We start from the raw sequence: 10,382 nt of genomic DNA, 5'->3' as shown, positions 1-10,382 counted from the left end.
CCTTTTAGCTGCAATGGAGATCTCTTCCGAAACAGCAGCAGTACCTCATAAGCCCATATTATTATTGATTGCTATCTAGTTTTCTTTTATGACACCTAGCACAAACCCAGGTGGATCTCACTGTAGAACAACGAAGTAGCACAAGAATATCATTGACCTATTTAATTAATAGCTAAAAAACATTTAATTTGAAAGATAAGATTATCTTAGTTATACCTGTGAACCAAACTGGGTGGTGATGTCACTATGCTAGACATCGACTGTAGGCCTGTGATTAATGTAAAGCCTGAATCTAAGAGCAGTCTGGGTAATTAATTCCATTTTATCACTTTAGTTAATAAATTTTTACCTCAAATATACATATGGTATGAATAAAAACAAATGTCTGTGCAAACAGCTAAGCAGTGATGGAAGATCAGAAGCCTTAGTATTCTTTCCCATCTACCATGCCTCGGTATCTTTCCATTTAGATGTCAGTTGGAATTGATTTAAGCTGCAAGCCTAGAGAGGTTCAATGGTGTGCTTAGTTGCTCTGATCTCTAGGCCATATCTTGTAAAAGGTATTTGAAGAAACAGTCTATTTCTTATTCTATTGCTTTTATGATTGCAAGGTTAAGGGCATATGTTCTATATTGATATTTTGGCTCTATGTTTTGCTCAGATAGCATCTCTCAGTGGAGGTTCAAAATACAAAACATATATGCCTACTCTTGAAGTCCTTAAGCAGAAAGCCAATGGGAATTCTGCCTGTATAAAACTGAAGGAAGGAGCAATATATTATAGCTTTAGGCAGAAGGAAGTTTCTAACACATACTGCAAAATGAAAAAAGAAATCCGTCTGCTAGGATGCAGACTTTTGGATTTATACCTCTGAATTTTCAAAGTTATGCAGTTTTACCTATGTAACTCTCAAAAGTCAAAGGAGCCATGCTGATAAGCTGAAACATGGAGGGACTGGTGTACAAGGAACCTGAGAGTTGAACACACAGCCTATTGCTTTAAGATCACTGTAAATATCAATTAAATATGTACTAATTCACGTTTATAAGTTATTACGGTGTTAGTTTCATAGATCCAGTAGCATGACTATTATTAGTTCTGTTGAGTTGATGAACTTTACTTTGTATTCCTCTGTGAATGCTCTGAATGCTGCAAACAAAAAACAAAAAAACAAACAAAAAAAAGCACAACAGTATTTTTCAAGTTCTCTTGGCGCAATAGCAGTGTCTTCACTACTGTTCAATTTTACAGAATTAGCAACATTTCATCATGAACTGCTATACTGACGACGTACCTTTCTTTTAATGAACTGTCACTAGGAGATAAAAGCATATGTGATAAGTCTCGTCTAATCTCATTCATCTGCCTTTACAAAATGCCCCAGACGTTTTGTGGGAGAATATGCTGCTTTTGCTTCACGCATTGTTTGTATTTGGGGGTGGGGCAGGAAAATAATAGGGCATTTTGCAATGGTAATTGCATCAAACACGTTTTTTTTTTCATTATTATTGTATTTGTTAGAAACATTTGGATTTAATTTCTTTTCGTAGATAACTGTTTGTCAATAGCTTTATTTTTTCAGCTCACCATCTGATCCCAGTAGAATAATAACTTCTCATATTTAGTGGTATTTGTATCAATGTCTCCATATCAGCTGCATTTTAACTTCATAACAAAGGAAATGTGGTTATTATTTTTGTCATACTAGATTTTGCTGATCAACTAAGTATTTCTGCACCAATCTACATATTAATATGCATGTTGTAGTCTGTACAATTGTTCAACATCAAAATATGTTTAATTTATGTCAAATGTCTGTAAAATAAATGCATTGTTCTCCATTTCAGTCTGATAGAATAAGCAGGATAGTAAATAAATGTGTAAATGAATCATCTGTGTCTCATTTCAGTTTTCTGCATGAAGCCACTTTACATTGAGCATTGCATATATACCAAAACAATAATTCATAGTGTCTTTAGATTTCATTACTTGACTTTCCTATACAAGGATCTCTGGCAGACAGTGTATATAGAAAATAATTTGGCTATGCAAATAAAGTCAGAATCCACCATTTATTAAAAAAAAGAAAAACAAAACAAAACAAAAACCCTAGAGTGCTTCTAAGCCTTTTCTCTCTCTTCAGCATTACTGCTAATTACTGATTGCACTGACAAAGATACAAGATCTCAGATTGCTTTATGAGGGTGAGTAAACATTCCTGCAGAAGCATGGAAGCAGCTGGTTCCAGATATTCAAGTCTCAGCACCTCTGCCTAATATTCAGAGGTGGTAGACAAATCAGGATCTTGTACATCTTACTAGAAACAAACATCCAAGCTTGGACCCCAGTAATTTTTGCCTAAGTAGACCTTTTTTCTTTTCTTTTCTTTCTTTCTTTTTTTTTTTTATACAGCTCAAAAACTGTGAGAGAATGTATAAATTGAATTTGGAATAAGGCTTTTATTCCTTCAAGATGAGCCAACTAATCTTTTTTCTACAGGCAAAGTTTTGCTGCACGTGGAACTTTAACATTGGTAGGGTTCACAAAATAAGGAATGTGATTTTTCATCTTTAAAATAGCTCATTTTTAATTTCTACATCTGAGCCGTATTATAAGGAAATAAAGACGCAGGACTTTGGTGAGCATGATGACTGTAGTTACTATGAGAGAGCTTAGAGGTACATTTCAGCTTCATACTGATTTTGTTTTATGTACCTCATAACACAATTCACTGCACTGCAGAATTTTAACTCAGCTTGTAATCTAGGGGTTCTTTCTCTGAATGTGTAGTACTACATATAAATCTAAATTTGTTCCATCTTACTTAAACACATTTCTAGTTTCCTCTCTCCTTTAAAAACAAACATCACATCCTTCTGATTGCTTCTTCCATTCTCTTCTTTGTAATATTGACCTGAATAACTGCATTTGAAAGAGAGGATTTTGAGTTTCATCTATTACTCCATAAACAAGTTGTCTGCCACCCACAAATCTATCCGTACCTTAAAGTATTTCAAAAAACACAGGTCAAGGTGCACATTCCAGCTCCAAAATGATTCCACTCCACAGAACATCTTCAGTCTTCTGTAAGTCCTCTGATGCTGCAAATTTTGACTGCATGGCAAGGAAACTAAGCCACAAAGGAAAAAACAGAGCAAAAACATTTTCAAATAATCACTGACTCTGGACAATCAGGGGACCTTTTTCTGTGTCCTCCTCTCTCTCTCTTCTTGTTTACAGAGCTCGTTTCAAAAGATGAAAATGAATTAACAAATAAAAAAACCCTGGCACCCTAGTATCTCATCTCAACTCTACAGCAGACTAAGAAAGAAATGGACTTAATGCTATCAAGAAAAGGCAAGTACAGAAAATGCACCACTTTATTGGAGCAATCTGATCTCTGGCTGAACTCAAACACAGATGGAATGCAAGCAAACTATTTTACGCTAGACTGCAAACGTGAATTGTCGTAAGGTTGTTTACATGGGTGGATAATGAGAGGACAAGGGGGAATGGTTTTAAACTGAGACAGAGGAGGTTTAGGTTAGATATTAGGAGGAAGTTTTTCACATAGATAGTGGTGTCACACTGGAACAGGTTGCCCAAGGAGGTTGTGATGCCCCATCCCTGGAGGCATTCAAGGCCAGGCTGGATGTGGCTCTGGGCAGCCTGGTCTGGTGGTTGGTGACCCTGCACATAGCAGGGGGTTGAAACTGGATGATCATTGTGGTCCTCTTCAATCCAGGCCATTCTATGAATTATGTCCTAAGGGAAGAAGTATTAGCAGACCTGCAATAGAGCAGGTGGTAAAGACAAAGTACTGAGATGCCAGAAGGTGAGGGTAAAAGTATCCCTCTGCAGTGTATACAGTAGTGCTATTTATCTTGCTCCACAGCTTCTGCTCTGAACAGTTTTTCTTGTATTCCCACACAGCAGGGAGATCTCAAGCTTTTCTAACATAAACATTTGGGAAGAAAACAACCTAAACTATCAAGACATCACCACATTAAACCTTAATTTACTGTAGAGGCTTAAACTATGTTTCTGCTGTCTCTATCAATGCAAAATTTCATTGAATGTAAAAAAAACTGTAATGTCTGTTCATATGTTTTTAGTCTCTAAGAACCACATCCACTCCTGGATCTTTATAAAAAGACTGAAATGGAAAAAAAAAAAAAAAGAAAGAAAGAAAGAAAAAAAAAAAGAAGACTACATTGTACTATGTAGTACGCAGTGGGTTGGGTGCTTTTTAAAGCTTTCACAGCACCTCATTGATCACAAGCCTCGATTGCCTGCATAAGCAAATGGGGAGGAAAAGTGGCCACAAAAAACCTAATTACCTGTCTGTGGTGACATCCAGTCAGTTTCCAGGCCAGACAAAAAAGAAAATAGTTTTCTGAAAAATGCCTGCATTCTTGACTGTTTAAACTATGGTTTTCTTCAAATAAAATGCTCACTTCCTTGGTTATATTCAAGAGTGGTTGTTAACAGAGCTGACTCATTTTCAGATGACAGCTAATAAATCCCCAAGTAAAATAACTCAAACTACTGTTCAAACAGCATTTTTCAGTTCTTAAAGGTTCTCATCCACGCACTGAAATACAAGCAGGCATCTATAGGCAACACAGATTCCACAATTGTAATCACATTCATAAACAACCAGTACATTTCCAAATCAGTTTCACATAAATAAGCAGCCACTTTTCAGTATGTCAGCACTGTTTTCTCCTCAGTTGCACAGTGTAATGATACCAAGGTTACAGACCATAAAGTTACTTTCTTTTCGTCAGCTCATGGTGAAAACACAGACTCTCCTCAATGAATGCCCCTCTTTTCCAGCTGAACTGGGGGTTAGCTGGGCTTGGAAGGGGCTGAGCCTATCCCATGTCCTCATTTGCACAGAGTACATAACGGGACGTGTGACTTTGGTTCCTACAGCCAGAAATCTGCAGCGCAGGGCCACATCCAGAGGGAAGCAAAGCCTGGCTTTCAGCACAGAACTGCCACATGGGCAGCTTCCAATGCTTGCTTTTAAAACCAGAACTGAATTCTACTCTGTTCTCCCAAAGCCACCATCTTTAGATACTGGACATTGTACAGGAAGCACCGGTTAATCTGAAATCCAACTCAAACAAGTCGATGCTATGAAAACAAGAGCTGCCTTAGCCACACTAACATTCTTCATATTTTAGTAACTATGTGTTAATAAAACCCTCCTTCCGAGCATGACAGTGCTGAACACTCTGAGCCGACGAAGCCTGAGGACCCGCGTTAATGGAAGGTTTGATCAGAGAGCCTAAATGATTCAATCTTGACTCGTGTACAAAATCATTTACATAATTTGTTCCCTTGGGCTTTTTTGAAAAAGAAGGCACAAACAAGAAGGCTACATTCCCCTACAAAAAATAGATAACTGCATTATTTACTCATGGTGACTCATTCATCAGAAGACTTTATGACTTTGTCTTAATGAGGATTTTAGCTGGTATTAATTGCTGCAGGTGAACCAAGATGTAGTTAAACACACAGATTTTTTCTTCCTAATGAAGACAAGACCACAAGGAGCAGGGTCAGAGAGACAAAAATATTTGCTAATCACCAATGTGCCTTCAAATGCATTCATCCATATCCTAAAAAACCTAAAAAGCATTTAATCATATTGAACTACTACAACTACAAAGCATATCATATTTTACTGCAGAAAATAAAGACAAGGCAATCATGAACACTGAAAAAAGGAATGAATTTTAAAATTACAATAAATAAACATGATTTAGTATTTCTCAGTTTTCATCCTCAGATTTTCTACAGATATTAGCATGCTTGTCACACCATAAATCTGCACAGTGACAATACACTGCTAATCTCTATGAAATTATCATTTAAATATTTCTTCTGGAAAAAAAAAATCAGGTTGAGTAATTCTACTATTCACTGTTATTTAAGCTATTAATAAAACTGTTATTTTTAATTCACAAATCTACCTGTTTTTATCATTTGCTATCTTACATAATGCTTTTCAAATGCAAATTTTCAAACACAACTTGTAGTGGTTCATAATCTCTTCCACACCACTTTGTTTCTACTTCATGGGAAGATGTGAACTATTGACTGTGAAGTATCAGTACAGTATCTATGTCCATATTATGAAAGTTAAAAAGCCTCTTAAGAGATCACTACAACTTAGAGGTTATTACAACTTAGTGCATTCATTAAGAAAAAAGAGCACAAAGTGAACTTGACTCTGATTAGATGCCAGATAATCCACAACGGACATCACAAATGCCTTAAATTCAGGGAATGTTTCACAGTTTGCATGTTCTTAAGCATATATGAATCTAAGCACCATAAAGACATCGACTCATTAGCTCAGCCCATCAAGAAGCTACTTGCATTGTACCATCTTTTCAACTGTAATGTTTTCATGTTGTCAATTTAATGATTTACTAGGACAGAGTGGAAAGCAAGCGTAACAACCATTCTTAGAAAGGAGCACTGTCTCCAGTTGTCCAGTCCCTCAGCAGCATGATAGAAATATCTCATCTTTGTGACTTAACTTCCAGTAGGAAGTCTGGTGACCACCTGAGCAGGTACCTCCACATGCTCACACAAGGACAAACACCCCACACACTGCACATATACAGCCTGGCACTGTCTTAACACAGCGGTGTGCAAATCAGAACTGTGTAACACCTCTCACGTGGTACAATGTAGCTGCAACCTAAAGGGACAGAAAAAATTCTTCCTGACTTCTCATCAGGACCACATAAGAGAGCCCTGTTTGATCACTTCCAACATGTTCCATAAGTATATTTACCTTAGCAAAGACTGAGAAAAAGGAGGCATCAACACTTCAGTCTGCAGCTACCCTAGTTTTCTGCAAGAAATGTTTCACTTCAGTATTTCCCCACAGTTAAAACTGAAAAGGAACTTCGGATAATCAGCATGTCTGCTTAGAGTTTTTAATCGTAACTCCTGCAGAAATAAATCACAGGGATTGTCAGAAATGTATTCAGAATTCTGAGTGAATAAAAATGTAATTTTGCAATTAGAAGAAGAGTATTGTTACAAATTATTTTGACATTCATTGGGATAAATCTGATCAGGGCAAACTATTTACTTACTGTGTACATGCTCAGAAGCACTGCCTGTCAAAATAGCTACAAAAATCAGATAAGATCTACTAACCTCTTGTTATTTACATTTTAAACAAGCATAATTTATTCTCCTTTGGTTTGAAAGCTGAGGTTGGTGACAGCACTACATTCAGTCTCACTCATACAATTGAATCTCACTCAGATCGTGTGTTCAACAAATCAGCAAAACAAGAGAATATTATTTCCAAGACCTTTTTTAACAGCATGTAGAGTTTCAAAGCTATTTGTCCCTAGCACCCAGACTCTAAAGGAGTAAACATATAAATTATGGCTTCTAAATTAAGTAAAGTTTCCAAAGGGTCTCCAGAGAAATGGTGTTACCGAAGCAAAAACTGCATCCCAGGGATAACTCCACAGAAAGCAGTGCAAAGTCTCAGTCATTGAGCACACCACAGAGATTGGCACCTGACTGGTAAGTCAGGGACTCATTCTGAATACCTTTCCTGAATAATCTTCATTTAGATAAAATGTAATCTGTAAAGACCACTTAAATTCATCCAAGCATTGACACACCATGAATTTGCTTAATTGCTTTAAATGCCTTATCCTGATGGTAAAGTCAAAATGTAACAAGAATTTCCATTGGTAACGTGATGGACTGGCTCTCACCACTATCTAGCTGGCTCTCACCACTATCTAGCATGCCAGGTCATCTTTTCTTCTTTCTTTTCCTTTTTCTTTTTTTTCCCCTCCTGCTAATGGGATCATTCATGCATTGTAGTAAAGGTTGGTTTGATACTGGACAATGCAAATGCTCCAGTGGGCTGGTCATTGAATCACTGGCGACAGTGTAGTCAGCTATCTTGCTTCAACTCTTATTTGACTGCATAGTGTAGCTTTTCAGCCAGAGCAAAATCAATAGCTACAAATTTCTTTTCTGCACATGAGTTCACCTCAGCAAAAGGGACAAGACTCCATTAAACACATTATATTGAATACCTCCATACATTTATATTTAAATTGTGCCATATTAGCTAAGAATAATGCAAGTTCTGTTCTTGTACATACATATTAGCTTAACTAGCTGTTAAGATGTCTAATATTTGCAGCACACAGTGTGAGCTTTAGAAATCAAATGAGTTACGACGTTAATAATACAACATGAGAAATCCAGCCTTTCACTTACTTCTCATTCCCCTTTCACTCTATCCACAGAATGCACCTATTTGCAAATGAAGCAGAAGAAATCTATAAAACAGAGTCAATTAACCCAAGTCAGGAAAGGCAAAATGTTGAATACCTGTCTGACAACGAGGTGCCAGGAATTTCCACCCATTTGCTCTCATACTTTCTCTATTTCATTACCAGCTGGCTCTCCCTTTAGCCCTGAACAGAGTCCCATAGGAATCTGAGCCTCTGAACAGAACATCCAGCCACATAGGGGCCACTTTCTCAGCAAAGCCCAAATCATCTGCACTCACTGCAGGGACCAAATACAACTGCAGAGCTGTAACTATTTTCTACTGCAGACCAACCTAACCCATGATTACTTTTCTCCTCTCATAAATTTACTGCCTGCATCTAATTACTTCTGTTCGATTCCCTACACAATACCTATAAATCTGTGAAATTTCTGTAGGATATTATCCGTTCATAATCTTGGCATAATCATTTAGTAGAATCCTACACTGAATGGAAACTTACTGTCAGTAATTTCTAGAAAGAGGCGATTTTCCATGGTCTGTTATTTTTGACAGCATTAAATGTTGAATGAATGTTCAGGAGAAGTGATAACAAATGAAGCAAGAAGCTTTGTCATGCAACAAAATGTAGTACAACATTCCTGAAAATGCTCCACACCTTTAGAATGTGCATTTTGGACAGAAAGGAAAGAGGTAAACTAGACTAAGTCTACAAAGAATTCACAGAATGGCTCAGGCTGGATCAGGCTGATCCTCAAGGATCACGAAGTTCCAACTCCCCCGCATCAGGCAGGGCCACCAACCTCCACATTCAATACCAGACCAGGCTGCCCAGGGCCCCATCCAATCTGGCCTTGAACACCCCCAGGGATGGGGCATCCACAACCTCTCTGGGCAGCCTGTTCCAGCACCTCACCACTCTCATAGTAAAGAACTTCCCCCTGACATCCAACCTAAATCTTCCCTCTCTCAACTTAAAGCCATTTCCCTTTATCCTGTTATTATCCACCCTTTCAAAAAGTTGACTCCCCTCTTGTAAATTACTTCTGTAAGTGAAAGGGGCCTTGGAATTTTCAGTGTGCATCTTATTATTTTCACCCCACTAGCTTTTCTGGTATTTTTGATTAGGACTCTTGATTCTGGTTGAGGTAAGGTAAAATATATCTAAGTTCAATTTACAGAGAGATTTATAAAAGGAAGGCCCTCAGAACACAAAGGACACATGGACACTCACATCTAGGACTGGCTCATCGCAACCCCACTCCGTCTTGTTCCCAGCACGCTTCACCCACCCATTGCTGCGTTCAGGCTGATGTCTGTCAGTGATCACACCTCGCTCTCTCCTGCTGCAGGTACCACAGCACACTGAACTGCGAGCCCCTCTACCCAGGAAAGGCAGAAGCAGTTTTAGTAAGACAGGATGGACTGCACCGATCAGGCATAAACAAGAGTACCAACCAGCTGAACATTTTCATATAACCCTTTTATTTTTTTCACACTTGTGTTTTTTTCATAGCTGTCCCTTCTTCATATCGTCAAAATTCCCATTTTCTGTTTGCCTTGCAATCATAGAATATCAGAAGTCAGAAGTGTTCTAAGGATCGTCGAGTCCAAACCCTGCCCCACTCAGGACCACCCAAAAAGCAGGCCGTACGTCTGAGAGCACCATGCAGACACTTGAATTCCAGCAGCTTGGTGCTTGGGAAGCTTGTTCCACCACACTCTGGTGAAGAATCTTTTCCTCATGTATGCCCAACCTGAACCTCCCCTCCCGCGGGCTCTCCTAAGAAGTCCCACAGCCAGCTCTGTGCAGACCCCAGACATTCTTCCCCCGCGCCCTGGCAGCAACTGCTCCGGTTGCGAAAGGCGCCCCCCCTCACACGGACCACGGCGCAGCAGAGCCGCCACCAACGACCCCAACGGCCTCCGGAGGGCAGCGTGACGTCAGCGCCAAACTACCCTCCCGCCTCCAGGATGGTTCACACAGCTCCTCTAGGCGGCGGAAGTGACGACACGAGGGCCGCGCTGATTGGCCGAGGCGCCGGAAAGGGGCGGAGATAGGGCGGCAGTACCGTTGGTAGGG

This window comes from Lagopus muta, chromosome 3 (genome assembly GCF_023343835.1).
Source record: "Lagopus muta isolate bLagMut1 chromosome 3, bLagMut1 primary, whole genome shotgun sequence".
Taxonomy (NCBI): Eukaryota; Metazoa; Chordata; class Aves; order Galliformes; family Phasianidae; genus Lagopus; species Lagopus muta.
This window is presented reverse-complemented; position numbering follows the sequence as displayed.